The following is a 23285-nucleotide window of genomic DNA, read 5'->3' as shown; positions in this document are numbered from 1 at the left end:
TGTCGGTACACAATCCCCTCTTATTCCTTTTGGACTTGATAGCCAGCTAATTATAGAGTTAACAGCACTCAACAATTATTTTGAGAATGGAGCAGGAAAGAGAAGCAACCGATATGGGAATAAACAGTGTGTCTTATGTTAAACAAAACGGCAAACAAAATAGTTTTACCCGTCCCTCTCCCAGTCCCATTCGGATCTAAGGCAAAGTCAGACAAGATTTTTTTTTTTTGCCCTATAAGAGGATGTTACACTTGTTACAAGTGTTACACATATGCTGATTCTTTTCTGAGACTAAAGAAAGTGCTGGGGATGCAGATTTCAATAATGACATGGTCAAGGCCCAGAGTTTCTTACATTAATAACTTGAACCTCATTTTCTGAGAAAATATACACATTGTCTCAGATCTTAAAATAGTTTATGTATTTCAGTCACTCCATAATTATTATTTTTTATAAATTTATTTATTTTATTTATCTATTTTTGGCTGCGTTCGGTCTTCACTGCTGCGCGTGGGCTTTCTCTAGCTGTGGCGAGCGGGGGCTACTCTTCGTTGTGGTGCACAGGCTTCTCATTGCGGTGGCTTCTCTTGTTGCAGAGCATGGGCTCTAGGTGTGCGGGCTTCAGTAGTTGCAGCACACGGGCTCAGTAGTTGTGGCGCATGGGCTTAGCTGCTCCGCGGCATGTGGGATCTTCCTGGACCAGGGCTCGAACCTGTGTCCCCTGCACTGGCAGGTGGATTCTTAACCGCTGCACCGCCAGGGAAGCCCCTCCATAATTACTGAATGTTATTTTTAAATGCCAAATATTATACTTATATATTTCATATCAATATTCCTACAAATTATATTTAGGTAAATAAATCTATTTTGAAGGAAGAGGGATTTGGGCTTCGGGGTATGTTTAATAATCTATTTGTTTCTGTCATTGTTGACAAAAAACATTCCATTTCAACACTCTGTAAAAGGATACACATGGAGCAAGCAACCTATTTATTTATTCCTTAGTCCAAATTAAAACTGGTACATAATTGCCATATCTTCAGTTCTTCGAAAACAGAGCTTTGAACCTATACAATCATATTCTGTTGAAATGAAATTAACTGAGATTCAGTAAAGACTGCTTCATGCTCAGTAAATCCAACTCATTGTCTTAAATACACCAGCTTACGTACGATCCCCATTTCCCCTCCTAGCTACTTTATTCCCCTTCTTTTCTCCTTTTGAACTGCCGACCCGAGTTAGTAGCCAAACATAATAATACAGTGTTTGATCCTCTGGAAACCCATAAAACTACAAACCAGCAACCACCAGGATGTTGGCAGAATTTCTGTAGACAGCAACCAGCAGGGGACTGTTTTTTGGAAATGAAGCAGTGCATCGCGACCACTGATACATCAGTACGGAAGGTAATAACCTCTGCCAGGCCCTGTCCCCACCTCACTCTTACAACCATTTGAGATGGGGAGAGAGAATTCATCTTTTACAAGACTAAAGCCTTCTTTCTTTTAGCTTTTACTATTTAAAGTTCTCTCCTTCGATTCATTTTAAAATTCATTCTGCCTATTTTTATTAAGCACTAATGGACTTTTAGAGCCCTGAGCTAAGTACTATAAAGGATAAACATATAAATGAAATGCACCCTCTACATTCCTTCTAGAATAATAAACTCTAACGGCAACTTTAAGTTCTCAGGTAGTGAGGGACTCTCTCCTCGCTACCACAGAAATATTTGATTAATGATACAGCTGAATCCAAATGAATCCAAATGAAAGGAAGGGAAGTTCCCAGGTTCCAGAAATAGAGAGGCAACTCCAGCTAGAGAGAGAAGCTTACAAACGCTTACCAGAGGGACCCCAGAAACTAACAGAACAGCTAGGCCGTGGAGACTGGGACTGGTATTTTAACTCATGCAGATGAACAGGAGAGGTTGCATTGACCTTGCATTAGATTGAGATTTACAATTAAGCCTTACATCCGGCTAGGTCTGGGCTAGATTTAAATCTTCTATACGGGGTGGGCTAGCTAAGTCCGTTCATCAGCTTGTGTGTGTGGCAATGAGAATGTATATCTCTGCCTGAGCTCTTCTTAATGGGAGGACAAAATAAAGCATCCTATTGGAAGTTAAGAGTCTCAGACCAACACCACTGGTGTGGAGCGAAGTTTATGCAACCCACATGGTGCTTGTATACCCCAAGGTGAGAAATCAGTGTAAAAGCAGGTCAGTAGCCCTTGAAATCCTAGAAACAAATTGCAGAGCAAACTAAACACACACATTTTCACTGAGAAAATGATCAACCTCTGCTGAGGACTGTTGCCACATCTTCTTGAGATCATGAATGTTGCAGCTCACACACACAAAAAACCATTTCATGAGGTCAGCAAACAAGAGGATGAGCATACAAGACTTGAAGTAACAGAATAATGTCAAAAGATATAACATAGGTAGGTGTCAAATAATGAAGGATATAAAATGAACAATGGAAACATGAGAAAAAAAAGCTAGGCTGATTTATAGAAGGGGGGGAGACCAGAATTAAAAAATGTAATCAAAGAAAGAAAAAAGATCATTGGACAAAATTAAGCTGCTGTTGAAATGAGAATTAGTAATCTGGAAGACAGATCTGAGGACATTATCCAGAATGCAGCACAAAGAGAAAGGGAAATTCAGAATATAAGACATCAAGAGAAATAAGAAGGATAGAATAAGAAAGTATAAAAATGGCTACTAGGAATTACAAAAGGAGAAAAATGGGGAGAATAGAGAATAAATGAAATATTTAAAGAGAGAGTAGCTGAAAATTTTCCAGAATTTCTGAAACAGATGAATCTTCACATTTTAAAATCACAGTCTGATATCTGGTTAAAAAGGAGATTAAAGGAGTTCTGAGCCCAGTAGTAGAATATACTAATATTCCTGCAGATAACAATTACAATCAAGTAAAATGTAAAAGCAACTTTGAAGGCACTGCAGAGTGATGAAAAAGAGCAGAAAGTTGGGGACATTGGATCTTTGAAGGAAGGGAACCACACTGGGTGAGACCCCTATTTATACAGCATGTTCTCCTGAGGGCATTTTCCATTGTACAAAGTAGCTGGGACTTGTCGCTCTATATGCAAAAATTAATTCAAGAAAAATAAAGTATAAAGTTATAAAATAATGTAAGAGTTAAATCTAGAAAGACACATAGGAGGACATCTTCTCCACCTTAGAGTAGACAAGACAGGATGTACTAACCATGAAAAAAAAAGTAATTGATACATTGGACATTGCCAAAATTAAAACATCTCTTCTGACAACACCAGTAAGAAAATGAAAAGGCAAACCACAGCCCAGCAGAAAACATTTACCTGAAAGAAAACCACTATATCAAGAATATATAAAGAACTGTTTGCATCTATACAGATTTTTCTATCATATCTTATGTTAGTTTTGGTGGTTTGTGTCTTTCAAGGAAGTTGTTCCATTTCATCTAAATTGTCAATTTTTTTGGCATAAAGCTGTTCATGATATTCCAGTTATCCTTTGTGATTTCCCTTTGCATCCAACAACTGCACAATAATCTTTTCAAGCCCACATGAAATGTTTACCAAGATAAACTATATGCTGGACCACATGGACCAAACATCATATGCAGGATAATAAAACAGGTTTTTAATAACTTTCAAAGGTTTAAAATCATACACTGCCTGTTTTGAGACTACCATTAAACCAAATGGAAAGCAATAACAATAAAATATGTAGATGTCTAGAAAATTAAAATATTTTTGTAATTAATCAACAACCTAAATAGTACACAGATCAAATGAAAAATAAGAAGGGAAATTAGAAAATATCTTGAACTGAATGGTAAGGAAAACATATCAAAGATTGAGAGATGCAGCTAAAGCAGTGCTTAGGAGGAAATGTATACCTTTAAATATTTAAAATCAATGTTTAAAATTGTAATAGTTTAAATCAATGTCTAAACATTAAAATGTTGAAAATCAATCATCGAGCTTCCAACTTAAGAATTTAGAAAAACAGGAAAATATAACACAAGGTAAGTAGAAGAAAAGAAATAATAAATATAAGGATGAAATTCAATGAAGCGGAAAAAAAGAAAGAAAATTGGCAAAGCCAAAAGTTGGTTCTTTGAAAAATGTAATAAAATTAATAAACCTCTAGTTAACTAAATATCTGTTAAAAACTTGAGTTCCTAACCAAAAATACTCCCATAAAGAAATCCCTAGGCTCAAGGCATTTACTGATCAATTCTGAATACTATAGCTAACTATTCCACGCTCATGTATCAGAAGATTCAATATTGTTAACACGTAAACTTTCTACCCAACTGATCCACAGATTTCAACTATTCCAGTATAGATCCAGGGAGGCTTTTCTGAGAAACTGAAAAACTGATTCTAAAATTTATATGGTCGTGAAGACAAAGTAGAACAGAAAAAATCTTAAAAAGGAAATTCAAACATTTAAATTTCCTGATTTTAAGTCTACTATAAAGCTACAATAATTCAGACAATGTGGTACTGGCATAAAGGATAGACACACAGATCAACAGAACAAAAGAGGGTCCAAAAGTAGGTTGATATTTACTGTTGCTTGATTTTCTACAACAGAAGCAAGGTTGGAGGAAAAGGTTTTCCCCAACAAGCAGCTATCTATGGAAAGAGAAAGAGAGAGAGAAAGAGAGAAAGGAAGAAAGAAAGGGGGAGGGAAAGAGGGAGGGAGGGAGAGTGGGAGGGAGGGAGGAAGGGAAGAAGGAGGAAGGAAAGAAGGAGGGAGGGAGGGAGGAAGGAAGGAAAGGAAGGAAGGAAGAAGGAAGGAAGGAATGAAGGAAGGAAGGAAAGGAAGGAAGAAGGAAGGAGGAAGGGAAGGAAGAAGAAAGGAAAGGAAGGAAGGAAGGAGGAAGGAAGAAGGAAGGAAGGAAGGAAAGGAAGGAAGGAGGAAAGAAGGAAGAAGGAAGGAAAGGAAGGAAGGAGGAAGAAAAGGAAGGAAGGAAGGAAGGGAAGGAAGAAGGAAGGAAAGGAAGGAAGAAGGAAGGAAAGGAGGAAGAAAAGGAAGGAAGGAAGGAGGGAGGGAGGGAGGAAGGAAAGGAAGGAAGGAAGGAAGGAAGGGAGAGAGGGGGAGGGAGGGCGGGAGGAGGGGCGAGAGAGAAAGAACCCCAGGTCTTCCCTCATATGATATGGGAAAAAAAAAAACAACAACTCAAGATAGATCATAGACCTAAATGTTAAGAACCAAAACCAAAACCTTTAGAAGAACAGTTGTTAAATCTCAGTGGCAAGTGCAGAGGTGTGTGATATAACTTTCTGTATTCCTCTGAATATGTGAAGCATTCTATTTAATAATTTAACTTTAACAATTTTTTTATCTTCTTCAATTTCTGAGCTAAATTGTGGCGTGTCTTGCTGACTTCTCTCTTCAAGTATTCCCTGGGCTTGTCTTCAGCTTTTTTGCCTTGTTTCAAGCACTTCTGCTGAAAGTTCACAGTTCTTACTAGATGTCACTCTTTCCCCAGATGGTGACAACCACCTATGGGACTCAGGAATGATTAGCTCTGAACTCCGGATTCATTTAGCCAATTGCCAATTAACTGTTTCCACCCAGACATCACATGGACAAATAAGATTCACCTTATCCTAGTAGAGCTGAATAACCGCTTCTTCCACATATGCCTCGTTTTTGTTTAAAGGCACTCTATCACAGAGCTAATCTAAAGCTCGAGAGATCTCTAGACTTATACTGAATATTTTGCCTTTATCACCACATCCAAAGAGTCATAAGTAATGGTGATTTTATCTTCCAATGTTTTATGAAATATTTTCACCTTCCAGTTTCTGCTGAAATAGAGTTAGTTTGTTTTTTGTTTTTATCAAACCTAGAAAATGTGCCCTAAATGGTCTTTTGAGGCCATGTCTTCCACACTTACAGCTTTATAATACGTCCTCCACTCTGCCATTAGACCTATTTTAAAAATTTTTTTGGTCATAATCTGATGCTAACCTACTATTCAGTCCTTTTTCATAAACCTTCATGCCTAACACTCCAGCCTTGCAAAACTACTCTGTTATCCACTAAGTACACTGTTTCATGCCCTGATATGTGGCTCCCTATGTTTTAAAACCTTTCCTTCCCTCACTATCAAATATCAATTTGTCTTTTAGTTCCCTGTTGAAATTTCTCCTTCATAAAATCTTCCTAGCTTCCTTAGACAGACTGAGCCACTTTTCTCTCTATTCCCATAGTATTTTTGTGAATATTTCTAACTGTGGTACTTATCACTGTATCTTAATGGTCGCTTCTCTGCCTCTCCTTTCTGATAGAATCTGAGCCTACCACTGGCAAAGCCTAAGTCTTACTTACAATGACAATCCTGAATACAGGCCTGGGCTTAATCAGTACTCAAAACATGTTGAATAAGTTAATATATAAGAATGAATTAAGAAACACAAATCCTTGGGAGTTTCCTGGTTGCCTAGTGGTTAGAATTCTGGGCTTTCAATGCCGTGGCCCGGGTTCAATCCCTAGTTGGGGAACTGAGATCCCGCAAGCCTTGCGGTGTGGCCAAAAAAAAAAAAAAAAACAAAAACAACCCACAAATTCTTTTATTGTCCTTGTAGAGGCATCTCTATCTCATAGTCAAAAATGTTCCTTTGCCATTAACTTTGAAGATCAAACTTGAGATATTTTCATGGATGAAAGTCTTTAGAACTTTAGCTATCCTGGAAAGGAGACGGGAATTCACATTTATTTTACCTTCTACAGACGAGCCATTGTGCTCCACGATTTAAATATATTATCTCATTTAATCCTCCCAGCAACCCTTTAAGATATTAGTTTCAAAGAAGTGACTGAATTAGATTAGGTTTGGCCAAGACTAACAGAAAATGTTAACAGTGGTTTAAACTATCCTCAGGGACTCAAGGCCCTTCAACCTGGCTATATTACCATTTTCTACATCTTGGTCCAAGATGATCGTTCCAGCCCTGGAAGGAAGGAAAAAAAGAAAAAGTACATGGTTCTTCCTTCCGGGAAGTTATACCACAGTTTTCACTTATATATACCACTGGTTGGAACTTACTTAATTGGGACACATTAACTGCAAGGAAATCTTGGAAAGGTAGTGTTTTTATTTTTTTTTAATTTAATTTTTATTTTATATTGGAGTATAGTTGATTTACAATGTTGAGTTAGTTTCAGGTGTACAGCAAAGTGAATCAGTTATACATAGACATATATCCATTCTTTTTCAGGTTCTTTTCCCATATGGCTTATTAAAGAGTACTGAGCAGGGTTTCCTGTGCTGTACAGTAGGTCCTTGTTGATTAGCTATTTTATATCTAGTAGTGTGTATATGTTAATCCCAAACTCCTAATTCATCCCTCCCCCCACCTTTCCCCTTTGGTAACCATAATTTTGTTTTCGAAGTCTGTGAGTCTGTTTGTTTTGTAAGTAAGTTCATTTGTATCAGCTTTTTTTTATATTCCACAATATGAGTGATATCATATATGTCTTTCTCTGTCTGACTTAACTTCACTCAGTATGACAATCTCTAGGTCCATCCATGTTACTGCAAATGGCACTATTTCAATCTCTTTTTTTTATGGCTGAGTAATACTCCACACTTCTTTATCCACTCCTCTGTTGATGGACTCCTAGGTTGCTTCCATGTCTTGGCTATTGTAAATAGTGCTGCAGTAAATATTGGAGTGCATGTATCTTTTCAAATTATGGTTTTACCCAGATATATGCCCAGGAGTGGGAAAGGTAGTAGTTTTAGATGTGCGTGAGCCTAGATAAAAACTGGCATTATGTATGGGGGTTTTATTTCCATAGACGAAGGATAAAAACATATTTTGGGTGGTTAAATTAGAGTATCTGCCCTGATAAAACCAGCATTCAAACATATATCTGTCAGACTTCAAAACACATGCTCCCAATCTGGTGGTCCTGACCCGTCTCTTCCATTCTAAGTCATCTCATTTTACCAAGCCCTTTCCTTCTTTGTTAAACAGTGAATATTTGTTTCAATCTGTATGTTTCAGATCCATGTACACTTAGCACATAAAAATATGTATGAGGTCACAGATGAGGAAAACCCAAACTGATGTCTAAAAAAACCTTGAGTTAATTTTATAAACATTTTTCATCTTCTTTAAAGCATGAACTTACTCTTTGTTAAAAATTTCTAGTCACAGAATTAAAAGAATCCAACATAGTTTTAAGGTTCTCAAGTGGTCTCCCTTAGGATGAAAGAAACTAGTAATTGGCTAAGAAATCCACACTAAACTTAAGTAATTCGGATTTTATTACAAAACATTCATTTTTTTGTGAATTCCTTACAGCAAAGTAAAACAGTGAGAGGCTCATGGTTCTCATCTGTGTTGTTCGAAATCACTATTTAGAAAAAGAAAGATTAAAGAAAAAGCTAAATCTGGTCAAAGTTACCCCAAATGAGGAAATCCTCTTCATGGGTGAAACACATAAGCCCTGCAAAACCATGTTTTATCCTAGACTTAGAGGTTCTTCAAATTCTTGCAGGAAAGGTATTAGAAAGACAAGTTTATCAGTGTCAACACAAAGAAATACAGTAATACCTCGTTTTATTGTGCTCTGCCTTATTGCACATCGCAGAGACTGTATTTTTTTACAAATTGAAGGTTTGTGGCAACCCTGCGTCGAGCAAGTCTATTGGCGCCATTTTCCCAACAGCCTTTGCCCACGTCGTGTCTCTGTATCACATTTTGGTACTTGTGCAGTATTTCAAACTTTTTCATTATTATTATATTTGTTATAGTGATCAGCGAGTGGTCAACTTTAATGTTACTACTAGGACTTGCTAAAGGCTCAGATGATAATTAGCAATAAAGTATTTTTTAATTAAGGTATGTACACTGTTTTTCAGACCTGATGCTCTTCCACACTTCACAGACTACAGTATAGTGTACGTATGCCTTTTACATGCACTGGGAAACCAAAACATCTGTATGACTCACTTCACTGCAACATCCATGCAGTGATCTGGAACCGAATGGGCAGCTTCTCCAAGGTCTGCCTGCAGTGGTTCCAGATGTGAACAGACACATTAACATGGCCTTAAATGAGAACAAAATGGCACTGGAGGCCAATGATTTTGTTTTGGTAGTAATGCTACTTAGGATGAGCTGCCTGGGAAGGACGAGGGGATAGATCACTAGCTGTAGGCTGTCTCTATTCCTCCGTCTATTGGCTTGTTTACTTCTTTGTAAGATGATCTGCACAGGAAGCATCTTATCATACCTCCTGCAGCGTTAAATAAAACAAACGACCCTCACGAAGCCAGTCAACATGCATCCAGAGGTAAATTTATCTCTGGTACATTGGTAAATCCATTACATTACATGGAAAAGGAGAATAAAGACAGCGGATGGAATTAAGGTTACCCATCTGCTGATTATCCCAGGTTATCCCGGTGTGCTGGTTATCATCACAATGTCCTTAAATATGGAAGAAGAAGCAAAAGAGTCAGCATCAGAGTGACAGGACATGAGAAAGGCTTGACCAGCCACTGCCAGCTTTGAAAATGGAAGGAGGAATGTGGGTAGCCTCTAGAAGCTAAAAAGGTAAGAAAACAGGTTTTCGCCTATTGCCTCCAGAAAAACAAACAAACAAAAACTGCAACCCTGCCAGCCCCTCGATTTTAACCCAGTGGAATCCACTTCAGACTTTGACCTCCAGAACTATAATATGATGAATTCGTATTGTCACGGAGTTGGTGGTAATGTGTTACAGCAGCCAGAGGAAATTAATAAATCCCCTTGTCGTTTTATCAATTCCTGGACACACTCTCATTTTGGATGGAAAGATTGCTTCTTGTTACTACATACAGTTCCTTTCTCAAAGTTCTAGAGAGCTCCTGACTCTAGCACATCCAGAAGATTTTTGTCTAGTTAAATAACTGATGTCACATACACATGGATCCTTCCTGAGAGACAGAATGTTCTCAACTAGTGTCCCAGGATCTCACAAGCAGCACTTCTAACTTCTATGTGTTACTTTCAAATAAACAAATTAGTGTGGGTTGCCTATACTTTTATGAAATTAAAAATGAAAGTGAAAATGCCAATTCGTTTCTAGAATCTCAACTTGCAAAGGACATAAGTTCTTTTGAGTAACGAATCAGAAAAATAGTATCGGAAGTGACTGAGGCCCCCAAATTGATACTGGTGTTTTTTTTTCTTTTGATGTTACCTTTTTGTGCTTTTCAAATCGACTTTTTTTTTTTTTAAACATCTTTATTGGAGTATAATTGCTTTACAATGGTGCGTTAGTTTCTGCTTTATAGCAAAGTGAATCAGCTATACATATACATATATCCCCATATCTCCTCCCTCTTGCGTCTCCCTCCCACCCTCCCTATCCCACTCAAATCGACTTTAATTACTAGTTGAAGCTCGGCTGAATTAGGAAGTTTGCAGTAACCGGAAAATAAACAAGTTGAAGGTGAAGATTTTTGACTACCGAATACTACAAATACCAAATTCAGGGTTGCCTGGTAGAGGATGAAGTCTATCCATTTAAGCTGATGAATCTCCATTCCCTGGAGGAGTGTTAGGAATATGACAGACACTGAAGAAGTATTTGCCGAATTAATTAGGTGAAATATGACCCTTTCTCTCCCGAGATCTATGATTCATTGATTATCACAGAATCAGACTAAGAAAGCAATTGGAGGTACATAAGCCATGTGCCACAGGTAGGAGAGCCAGACACCAGTGTGATCACACAGAAAATCCCCCCAAAGTACTTTATCTCAGACTGGTATTTTTGACGAAGAAGCAAACCCAGTGTTTCTCTACTCTTTTTAGCATCTTCTCTTTGGGGTACACGTAAGCTGAAGCTCTTTTACTGAATTTCAATTCTAGTTTGAAAAAGATATGCTGTGGAATAAGCTTGTAGTATTTGTGTGTGTGTATATATATATATATATATATTTTTTTTTAATTTGCATACAGTAGAAGTCACTCTCTGTGGTACATAGTTCTATGAGATTTGATGCTCATTTGATTAGCATGTCCCCAAATTCCCTCACACTGGCCCTTTGCAGTCAACTGATCCACTCATAATCCCCAGGCAACCACTGATCTGTTCTTCCTCCTTATAACTTGGCCTTTTTTAGAATGTCTTAGAAATTGAATCATAGAGTACGTACGTATGCAGCCTTTTGGGTCTGGCTTCTTTCACATAACAAGATATATTTGAGATTCATCCTTGTTGATTAGCACATCAATTGAATTGTGTGGACGTAACCCAGTTTGTTTATCCAATCACTGAATGGAAAACATCTGGATTGCATCCAGGTTTTGGCGATTATGAAAAAACTGCGAAGACCATTCGTGTATAGGTTTTTCTGTAAACCCCAATTTTGATGTTTCTTGGGTAAACATCAAGGATTAAAATTGCTGGGTCATATGGTAAATGTATGTTAAACTTTAAAAGAAACTGTCAAATTACTGCCCAAAGTGACTGCATCATTTTGCATTTCCATCAGCAAAGTATGAATGTTCCTATCGCTCCACATCTTCCCCATCCCTTGATATTGTATCATTTTTTGTTTGTGTGTAGGTTTTTTTATTTTAACCCATCTAATAGTCAGAGACGGGTAAGGGTATTTCTTTAGACAGTTGTGAAGAAAAATGATTTTGCTGATTCTCAGATACCTTGCACGGTCATCCAGGCTTGGATTCTGAGAGAAAGCGTATCTTAAAGACATGTCTCAAATGACTAGTTGTAACTCCATAATAATGGTTCCAGCTTTACCCTAAACTAGAGTCCAGGATACAGGCCTTTAGAAATACTTCTCCATTTTAGTGACAAGTTCAAATAGCACTTAACTAACGATCAAAGTCAAGGATTTGATTCTCACATGGTCAAGTATCATCTCTTTGTCCTTTGGACTATCCCTGAACCCACTCTGCTCTTTGCAAATGCATTCTTTCTGTTATCGGAGGCATGAGGAAGGCCTCTCAATAGTTCATGGGAAAACCAGTCTATTATTTAGAAAAGTAAACTCAAAGTTGTCTTTCTGTTTATGGTGGCATCTTCTTAATATAGGAAGAGTAGCAATATTCAAAATGAGAAGGGTTGAAGACTGTAAGAGAATGGAACACGTTTGAAGTGCCAAACAGGATCACAGGTCATTGAGAGCACTTAAATTTCCACCGGACACCATTCACTTAATACTGCTGAGTCAATGACACATGAATTACCTTTAGGTTCTTTTTCTTTAAGGCCTATCTCAATTAAGTCGTTTCCTCCCAGCTTTGAACTTTTAAGGGAAAAGAGAAAGATAAAATCTGTGGGTTACTTTTGTAACAAGTTATGTTCTTTCTCAATGAATTTTCCATGACATCTGTTTAGGAAAATCTCAGAATACACCAAAATGAGATAATGATGGGGTTTTATATTTATCAAAGGCTGCCTCACCCCCATGCACAAATAAACTAACTCCCCACTGCATGGAAGGACACTTTCACGTGCCCAGAGGCAGAGTCCATGAAAGGGAAATGAAGAAGAAGGGGAAACTGGTTCTGATGGAAAAGACCTCCCTGAATCCTCTCCAAAAGCTGGACCCTCTGAACTTGGCGGCTCCGATGTTTTTATCAATGCGGTTTCCCTTTTGCTTTTGATATCGACTTGTCTTACTGGTTCTGCTTCCAGGTTGGACTTGAAAATAAATTTTAAAGCTCTTGATGATAAGGTATTTTCAGAGGAAGAATCTCATGACTCAGAAAGATGAGACTTTCCTTTCGAATGTTTCACAGTTGGTCCCAAGTTGTAGCTGATTCAGAGGGAGCGCATCTCCAGCAGCGATGGGTTGCTTTAGGCACCCTTGCTTTAAGGCAAGAGCGCACTCTGGGAATAAAACAGTTTTGATCTGATGTGTGCTTTCCTCTCTTGGTGCTTTCAAATGCTACTTAATTTATTATTGTGATTGTTAAGAGGGATAAAATCCATTTCTGTGTTCATGGTCACCAGAGCAGGAAATTACTGGATCTGAATTTTAACTGTAAGTTCTCTGGAAATGCACGTTCGTAGCAGGGGCGACTGGTAATATTTTGAGACATTTGCGTGTATTTCTCGCAGCCCTGTTTAAGAAGAGAATGTACCTAAGGTTAACCTCAGACTATATTTTTGTCGAACTCTTCTTGACGACAGAAAAGTGCATCTTTTCCTCCTCAATCTCTTCTCCGCAGTAGCAGTGACAGGATTCCCCAGGTGCTGTCCTGTGTTTCTCTAATCTTCTACGCGTTGTCATTTACTTCTCGCTTTCAAGGTTCTCCTTCTCTTAGTCACGCACAGCACATCTAAATCTACGCCTCAAGTGCTGACATTTTCCTTTAATTCTGTCTCGAATTACGAACTGCCGACTGGACATGAAGATCTGCGTTTGGCTGGCACCACGAATGTGTGTCAAAGTGGACTCTGCACCACCTGCCATCAAACCCGTGCTTGCCCCCCACTCTCCTCCTCCTGTTCACGTGGCTCCATCATTCCTGGCACCCAGATATCCAAGCTCCTATTTTTCAGACTTCTCTCACAACACCCAACCCAGGAAATACCTTTACACTGTGATTTTTTTTTCCCAAAATGTATTTTACTTTACCCCCTTCCTTTCTGAGTACTCAATATCATCAATTATCATCCATTCAGACATTTAAGAGCCCCACTTACGTAAGGTCTTTGCCAATCTATCCACACCCATCCTAATGGCCACCTGACTAACTTGCCTAAAATTCTACTTTAATAGGCTATTTTTCTATTCAAAAAATCCCCCATATGTCTCTATTTGATTGCCCAATAAAGTCCATTGCCCTAGGAACTTACCTCAAAGCTCAAAGCAGACTGACTTGTACTTTTTCAAGACCTACACTTGTATCTTGCTATTTCCTTATATACACCCTACATGCCTGCTAAATGTTTGCTTTCAAACCCCCAGAATGGCTTATCTTTGGATGCCACATTTTTGTTCATATCCTCTCTACCTAGAACTGTTAAACTTTTTCACGTATTGAAATCTAATCTTTCCCTTAGAATTTGTTAACATTAGTGTACATCAGAATAAACCAAAGAGATTGTTAAAAATTTGGATTTCCTCATCCAGTCTCAGAATTGTGATTTAATAGGTCTAGGATAGGGCCCAGGAGTCTATATTTTTAATAAGTTCACCCAAGTGATTATCAGACAGATGGTCTTGGGATTAAAAAAAAAAAAAAAACTTTGAGAAACATTGAAAAGACCCAAAAGATAGAATATTATAAAGACTTCTCTGATGTCACTTGTTGAAAATAATTTCACTTTCATTGGACTACATGAAGCATCTTGATTAGACCTGAAAAGGAGTGGGTTTATTGCAGACAGAAGCCTGAACGAGCACCCTGATTCTAGCACCGTCTAGTTCTGTGGCCTTGGGAAATCACCTCACTTCTCTGTGATACCCCTTTCTAACACAGAATGGAGCATATAATGGTACCCAGGTAATAACTTTGTTTTCACCTGTGAGAAGTACTTGGCCCAGGCTCTGGCTCACAGTAAATAATCACACACTCGCTACTATTGTATTTCTTACCACAGTTCCTAGACGCACAGTGACCTTTTTTATGTCTTCAGATGCTGGTCCCAGCCTCTCTTTTCACCCCCTGGCAAGCATCAGGTTTATGTGCAAACATGGCCTTTCTCTTTAATAGATCATCAGTTCCTTAAAAGCAGTGACCACGTTCAGAGAGTGAACATTAAAAAAAAAAAGGCTCAATAACTATGCTACTTTCTTCTGCTTACTATTACCCCATCTAACTCTCTGAACTGAGCAAATGTTCAATAAATATTTTGAATGGGTTAATTCAGAAGTTTCATAGGGGGAAGGGAAGGGGAGGGGAGAGGAGGGGAAGGAAGGGAAGGGGAGGGGAGGGAAGGGGAGGGGAGAGGTGGGGAAGGAAGGGAAGGGGAGGGGAGGGAAGGGGAGGGGAGAGGTGGGGAAGGAAGGGAAGGGGAGGGGAGGGAAGGGGAGGGGAGGGGAGGGAACGGGAGGGGAGGGGAGGGAAGGGGAGGGAAGGAGTGGGAGTGTGGGATTAGCAGATGAAAATTAGTACAGATAGGATGGATGAACAACAGGGTCCTACTGTATAGCACAGGGAACTGTATTCACTATCCTGTGACAAACCGTAATGGAAAAGAATATGAAAAAGAATACATATATATGTATACATATATATATATCTATATATAACTGAGTCACTTTGCTGTACAGCAGAAATTAACACAACACTGTAAATCAGCTATACTTCAATAAAATGAAGAAAAAAAAGAAGTTTCATGAAAACGAGCTTAGACTTCAGTGTCTTCTGAGCAAGTTAAAATCAGAGTACACATTAGAGAATCTTAAACTCTATGCATCATGGCTATTCTGCAGGCGAACCTATTGCTCTCGTATGATTACTTTTCAGAAGATGACAATAAAGCTCAGAGAGAGGAAGTGCTCCGTTTCCCACAGTCAAATCGTGGCAGAGCTGGGACTGGATCACAGGTCTCTAGACTCTGGTCCTAGAACTACATCAAGTGTACCTCTGCCACGATCGCTACCAGAGCTTTCCAACCAGGATTTCAAAAATAGAAAAGAAAAAATCAGTAAAAGTTCTCTGAAGACGTTCATAGAACAGGATGTACACGTTTACTATTTTTGAGTAACTAACCGAGTTCCGGTACAGGTAAGCTATGGATTCCCTATAAACACGCCTTCCTAGAAGAGTACATAAAGCTGAGTGCACAGAATACAGCTTAAAAACTAAGGATGTGTCTGCGAAGAGTCCCAGAGCCAGGCCCTTACTCTTTTGAAAGTCAGACTGCATGTCTATAGAGGAGCATATGTTTAGCCTTGACATGCTGTGTCCGACTTTTATAGCAGTACAGGAATTAGACTGAGAGAAAAGGGGCCCTTGAGCTGGCAAACAAACAAACAAAATGACTCTATGTCTAGAAAGGGGTTTCATACTCCAAAGCCCTCTGTCCATCCAGGATATCTTGTGTCTGTAACGTCAAAAGTCACACGAGAAAAGAATGTAGACAAAGCCCAGAAATTTGGCCGCTGCTTAGTTCCTATTTGCAGCTATCATAACGCACATCTGTGTGGTTAAAACAAATGTTTGAGAAATCTCAGTGAGATCTCATTGATCAGAGACTACTGAGCAAATATTAACAGCAGAACGTGATGAAATAGTCCTATAAACAAGACTTCAAAATTATTGATTTAATCCCTCACAGTTACCCAGTTTTCATCCATACAAGACAATACTGAATATCCAGCCAAATTCCCTTTTAATTATCTTTAAAAATCAAACATTTCACACGTCCTCAAGCGTTTATTCTACCACCTCACATATTTTTACCTAGACTTTCTTTATAGCATGCCTATTTTTTTTAACATTTTAGCTTTATCCAATATTCTCATTTATTTTGTCCTTTTTTAACATGCTATAACAATTCTCTAATATTACAGCCTTTGCTACTGCACTGTTGCTTCTTCCACCAAAGACCAATGTGGATCATGACATCCTTCAACACAGATATCAGCACTGAGAGTCTGTTGTAAACATACGCATCTTGCCTTTTTCCCCCCATAACTCTGTCCTGGATAAGAGTAGAGGAGAAAGTTTGAAAAAATCAACACCCTTATCTCTTCTGGAATAAGCAATATTTATCATCTCGAGCCTTTAGGAAGATTTTCCAGGAAATATGAACCATCACATTGACTCTCCTCATTAGAACTCCACAAGGAAGAGGAAGCCCCTCAAGACCTATTGAATTATTGAATGGGAAAAAGACTACACTCACTGGCAAAGAGTTTTTTTCTCATTCATTCAACAATTTTTTGATTACCCTTTATGCACAAACCCCTGTGTTTATAAAACTTAAATTCTTTGAGTGATATATCTGCCAGAGTCCTGCAAGAAAAAAAAAATGGCATGCTCAATTTATGGTAATTTGAGGAAGATTTAATACAGGAATTATTAGCAAAGCTGTGGGGAGCATTCAGAGAAATCACATACACACAAGTACACACAATCAAGGCAGCACCCCAGGGCTAGGGACATCCAAATTGTTATCTGTGCCTAAATGGATGAGGGAAGAGAGCAGTTACTGAATCCTGATGGGAGGGTCCTGTAGAGACTGTGCCATGTGAGGATGACATGGGGGTGGGGACGGAGCTCTCAGAGAGGCCCAGGCAGCCCAAGCAGATCCTACAGGGAGGGGAATAAATGATCGAGCAAGGGACCTGGCTCTTCTTCCCTCCTCAGTCCTGCTGCGGCCTCCCGTTGGCTGAACTCAACGGGCACTCAAAGGGCTTGATAGAATCCACAATGGTCAACCTCCCAGCGCCCGGAGCGAGGTGAATGGTGATGGAGAATGACTGCAGGAGGGAAATCACACCATCACTGGTCCCAGCGGCAACCCTCATTGTAACGACCTAACTTCATTGAACTTAAGATGATCTTCATCTTGTTTTAGAGGAGAAAAAGCGAGGTCAGACACCCAGGTTTGGCTAAGTAGAATATTCTGTGTATTTTCTACTTTGCAGGAATGTGACATATTCTATTTCTGTATGCCTATTTGCTAGTTTCTGTCGTCAGGTCTGTTGAAAAGGTAGGAAGGTTGACGCCTAAATTCCGTAGTCTACAAATTGAACAAATGCTCTGATGTGTACATTTAACATCTAGAGACCTGAAAATGAACGGTGTGATGGACAGACTCTAAGGCAGCCTCATGACCCTTGCTTTCGAGTGTTCACGCCTTTGTGAAATCCGCTCCTATGCGGTGCGGCGGTAACTGTAACCTGCTTCGATCCACAGAAACTGCAGACGACGCTGTCTCTCCTGTGATGATGTTAAACAGTTACGTGCAAAGGTGATGATGTCACTGCCATGATTATATTACTTTATATAAAACTGCCCTGCCAGCAGTCTCAGGCAGAAGACTTTCTCTTTTGATGGCTTCCAAGGAAGAAGCTGTTGTGAGAAGGCCTGATGAGAGGGCCACATGACAAAGAACCGTGGCAATCTCCTGGAGCTGAGGGCAGCCCTAGCAAACAGCCGGCAAGAAGCAAAGAACCTGGGTTCTACAACCACAGAGATGACCCTGCCAGCGCACTGGGTTTGGTAGCAGATCCACCCCGGTCAAGCCTCCAGATGAGGACCCGGCTCTGACCAACACCTCGACTGCAGCTTTCCAGACACCCCCGCTAAGCCAAGCCCAGCTTCCTGCCCCACAGAGCCTGTGGGATAATAAATGTGCACTGCTCTCAGCCACAGAGCTTGTGGTCATCTGTTATGCAGTCAGAGAAAACAAATACAAATAGGTATTTCATTTTTCTGTATTGTGTTATTTAATAACTCCTTAGAATACTCTCCCAAACTCCCTACAACTTGGGTCTTGTGGCTCAGTCGTTATTTTAGTCAACATCTGTGCGGGATTTACCATTTACAAACTAGTCTCATAAGTACTAAATCAACGGTTCATTAAGATAAGCTGTTGCGATTAGTCTCAGATAAGAGATAGGACGCTAAATCTGCGAGGTCTGAACGGACTTACCCAAGGATAACCAACTAGTAGATGACACATTGTGGCTTTGGTCTCAGGACCTTGACGACAAATCCCAGGTTACTCCACTCCACCACGTTGCCTTCCTTAATTTAGTCTTAGATAATTAAAACATAGTGGCAAATGAGCCACACTTTCTACCCTTCCAAGGGCCAGTTATATTTATTCTGTCTCCTATGATGGCAAAATACCTTTCCTTTACCTCAAAAATGCATATGTAAGGGGCTTCCCTGGTGGCGCAGTGGTTGAGAATCTGCCTGCCAATGCAGGGGACACAGGTTCAAGCCCTGGTCTGGGAAGATCCCACATGCCGCGGAGCAACTGGGCCCGCGAGCCACAACTACTGAGCCTGCGCTCCGCAACAAGAGAGGCCGCGATAGTGAGAGGCCCGTGCACCGCGATGAAGAGTGGCCCCCACTTGCCGCAACTAGAGAAAGCCCTCGCACAGAAACGAAGACCCAACACAGCCAAAAATTTAAAAAAAAAAAAAATGCATATGTTACTGGCCCCAATACACGCTAGTAGAAAAAAAAATCTCACGGAAAAAGGATTAAAAGGCCGCCTACGATCACGGCTCAGTAGCAGCACCCTTATCTAAAATCAGGTTATGAATTGCAGATAGGAGTGTTATTATCATCAGCAGCAAAGGCATAAAGCCAACATTAAAAACATCTTTTACAAGGTCTACCCAGGCTTAATTAATTCCTTCAATAGCTAGGGTGGGGGGGGAAAGGCTTTGGCAAAACACTTTATGATTAAGGCCCAAACTCTAAACCTTATTAGTAACCAAAGCAGATGGCAAAATTAGCTAATAGATTATTTTTAAATTGTTCTCTGTTGAAAGAAATATTTGGAAGTGATGGAAAGGACTTACAATTTCTCTCTTTGTGAATGGCCAACGGTGGAATTCTAGCTGTGAGGTCTGTTGCTGGTTTGATCCAAAGGCCAGCTAATGGGGCACACGGCAATCCCTTCTGAGATGGAGCAGAGCATTTTCTATAGTGGAGATCAAAGGCAGTAGCGCAACGAGTCATCAAAGTGGGCACCTGTAATAATATAAATGATGATTAAAGTGGTCCCACCCTGCATTTCCCATGAGTCAATGTGAAGAGCTGTCATGGGACGCTCTCCCCCATGCTGGTCTCTTTACTTAAACCTGTCAGTATCATTGAAGCTGTGGGAGCTTAAGAATCATTTTATAACAAATAAAGGATTGTTTCATGTTGGCCAAACATTTAATAGGCTTCTAGAAAATATCCTGTTTTAGTTCAGCTCAGAATTTGGCCCAAGATGAGAGGATTTTGATTGTTGGTTGCTTATTTTTCTGAACCTACATTTTAAATGACAGCAGGTTTGGAAATAAATGTGATTCAACCTTGGAAGGCTCTTGCTATGTGTCTGTGTGTCTTTTATCAGGGCCCTTGATTAGAAGGAAAAGAGAAAGGAGTCCTTTTTGTTCCATCTCGCCCTGTTATTATATTCATTATGAATCTTTCCCTTTCTTTCCCCCAATTAGGACCTGTCCCAATATGGCGGGACCTCCAGAGTACTAGCGCTGCCTTGCATGCGTGACTCTTTCCAGAAATCGCTTGGGTTGAAATTCAATCCCCCCCCCTCCTTTTTTTAAAGAAGAAAACACAGTTCGACTGAATTCCAAAGCATTTATATTTAAAGTGTTCATGACTCAAGGATCTATTATCAAGAGAAAATGAGAACGATTCTATTCTCACCTTTACCTAAACAAACAGGCTCATTGGGTGCCAAGATATTTGAAAGACTTATTGGTTGTCCTACAGAGAAGCCTCTTATCACAGTGTCAGTTCAGAAGGATAAAGCAGAGTTGGACAGTCTAGACTTGGATTCTAGTCCTAACTCCACCATGTACTAGCTCTACAGGTGTCGATGTATTAAGTAACCTCTGTAAGTCTATTTCCTAGTCTATACCAGGGTCATAAATAAGCATGGCTTCTTGAGGCGATGGAAAGGGTTGAATGGATTGTCTGCAAGGCCCCAGCCCACCATCTGGAACACGGGGAGTCATTTAAAAGTGCTATTATTTCAGGACTGATTACTGAATAGTTTTCTCTGGTTGCCTTCTTCAGTTAGTTGTTCCATCCACTTGATTTGCCCTCAGTCTTGTTTGATTAGCTCCACACCAAACATGTTCAAGTTCTACCTACATAGAACCAAAGATGTGAAGAGCTGAAAAAGTACCTGTTTATTCTGGTCATAAATTTGCTTTGGAACTTAGGTTTATCTGTATCGATCTCACTACATATACCTTCAAAATAATACTGAGGATTGCTATCGGGGTAGAGGAGCAATTTGGTAGACAATTTTGTTCATTCTTAAAGAGTGGCTCTACAAAGCACGTGGGTCATAAAGCATTCAGTGCACGTTTGCTCATGAAATGAGTAAATAACTGAAATGATGACAATTAATAATTATGGTGACCAGTACATTAAATCTTTCGTTAAAAGTACTCTGCAATTAATCACTTACATTTACATTCCCTAGCCTTCTTTTTGTTTTTAATTTTATTACTCAAAGATCAACAAATTGTCAATCCAAGGATATTTTTGCTATTTTTGTTGAAATTTGGGGAAAGTTGCCATCTGTATCATACTGCTTCTTCTAATGAATGCACTTCTTATACCTTTCCATTCATGCAGATCTTCTTTATTATCTTTCAACCACGTTTAAAATTTTGCTCTTACACATTATTCTATTTACTCTTGCGAACTTGATATTTTTTTGCCTAAATTGTAAAATATTGTTTGTTAAATATACTTTTTATTCTGAAATAATTTTAGACTTACCGAAAAGTTGCAAAGATAGTACAGAGAGTTCCCATACACCCTTCACCCAGTATGTTTCTCCTAATGCTATCACCTTACATTTCTGTGGTACATTGGTCAAAACTAAGAAACCAACATTGGAACATCACCATTGACTAAACTCCAGACTTTATTCAGATTTCAGCAGGCTTCTTTTTTTTTTTTGTTATTAACGTTCTTGTTCTGTTCCAAGATCTTATCCAGGATACCATATTGCATTTAGTTGTCATGTCCCCTTACATAATATAAAGATCATAAGTATTTGTACATAATATACATAATAAATGAGTGTTAAATTTTGCCATGTGTTTTATCTCTATGAATTGATACAATCAGGTGATTTTTCTTCTTTAGCTGTTGATATGATAGGTTGCACTGATTGATTTTCTAATATTTAACTAGCATTGTGTAACTGGAATAAACCCCTCTGGGCCATAGTGCATATTCTTAACATATATTTTGCTGGATTCAAGTTGCTAATACTTTGTTTAGAAATTTTACAGCTAAGTTTATATGAGATATTGTCTGTAGCTTTTTTCTTTTGTAATGTCTTTCTCTAGTTGTGATATCAAGGTAATTTTGCCCTCATTCAATAAGTTGGAAAGTACTTCTTCATCTTCTATTTTCTGGAAGAGGTTGTGAAGAATTGTGCTAACTCTTCTTTAATTGTTTGAGAGACCTCTAAATATTGGACTGACCTGGATCTTGGTCACAGAGCCTTGATTCCTTTCTACCTACATTCTGCTCTTAGGAAATTTAATTTTTGTTCCTTTTAAAATACCTTTCAACTGCCAATAAATCCCAAATTTATATCTCCCAACTCAGATTGCTCTACTGAGCTCCAAACTTATATACAATTGCCCTTCAGTATTGGTGGAGGATTGGCTCCAGAAGCCTCCACAGATACCAAAATCCATGATGCTCAAGTTCATTATGTAAAATGGAGTAGTATTTACATATACCTTATGCACCTCTTCCTGTATACTTTAAATCGTGTCTAGACAACTTAGAATACCTAATGCGATGTAAAAGCTATATAAATGGTTGCTGGCATGTGGCAAATTCAAGTTTTGCTTTTTGGAACATTCTGGAATTTTTTTGAAAAAATATTTTTGATCTGCAGTTGGTTGAATGCACAGATGCAGTACCCATGGATACAGAGGGCCCACTGTATACAACTTTCCCCTTTGATATCTCCACTACAACTAGAATAGAACTCTTAATCCCTGTCTACTCCATTCTGATAGCCTATTCCTCCCCCGATGAGAAAATAACCATCTCAGTAAAACCACCCTATTCTCATTGGACTAAGCCAAAATTGTCTGAGGAGTTCTTTCATACCATCGCACACTGTATTCAGTATACTACATAATTACTACATAATTCTGTTGATTCTACCTTCAGAATACATCTTGAAATCTGTCCTTTTCATAATCTCTACCGTGACCAGCCTAGTCTAAGCTGCTAACATTTGTTGCCAGCTGGTCTCTCTCTTGCTACGCTCCCCAAACCAAATGATTCTTTATTCACATCGCAGCCAGAGTGACATCTTTAAAGGATAAATTAGACCCTCCTTTTGAATAACATTCCATTACACGTAGAATAAATCAGAACTTCTGAACCACAGTGCAACATATTTTCATAAACAGGAGGCTGGCCTCATTTTCAACTAGTCCCTAGGTTAGGTTCCTGTATTCATCTGTTAGAGCTCCCCTAACAAAATACCATGGACTGGGTAGCTTAAACAACAGAAATTTATCTTCTCACAGTTCTGGAGGCTAGAAGTGGAAGATCAAAGTGTCGGCAGGTTGGGTTTCTTC

At 39.1% G+C, this 23285-nt stretch overlaps 1 protein-coding gene across 2 annotated transcripts in view; it reads right to left on the bottom strand.

The window, feature by feature from the left end:
- The window catches only part of KCNJ16 (potassium inwardly rectifying channel subfamily J member 16), a 352993-nt gene that overhangs the window by 110311 nt on the left and 219397 nt on the right, over window positions 1-23285 (bottom strand). For both annotated transcript variants that reach the window (XM_036837806.1, XM_036837807.1), the window contains one exon: window positions 19503-19674. The gene's annotated coding sequence lies outside the window, so the exon portion shown is untranslated. The remainder of the gene's footprint in view (window positions 1-19502; window positions 19675-23285) is intronic.

Source organism: Balaenoptera musculus, chromosome 20, assembly GCF_009873245.2.
Source record: "Balaenoptera musculus isolate JJ_BM4_2016_0621 chromosome 20, mBalMus1.pri.v3, whole genome shotgun sequence".
In the NCBI taxonomy this organism is placed as follows: Eukaryota; Metazoa; Chordata; class Mammalia; order Artiodactyla; family Balaenopteridae; genus Balaenoptera; species Balaenoptera musculus.
The sequence above is the reverse complement of the archived record's forward strand: the minus strand, read 5'-3'. Positions and strand labels throughout refer to the sequence as shown.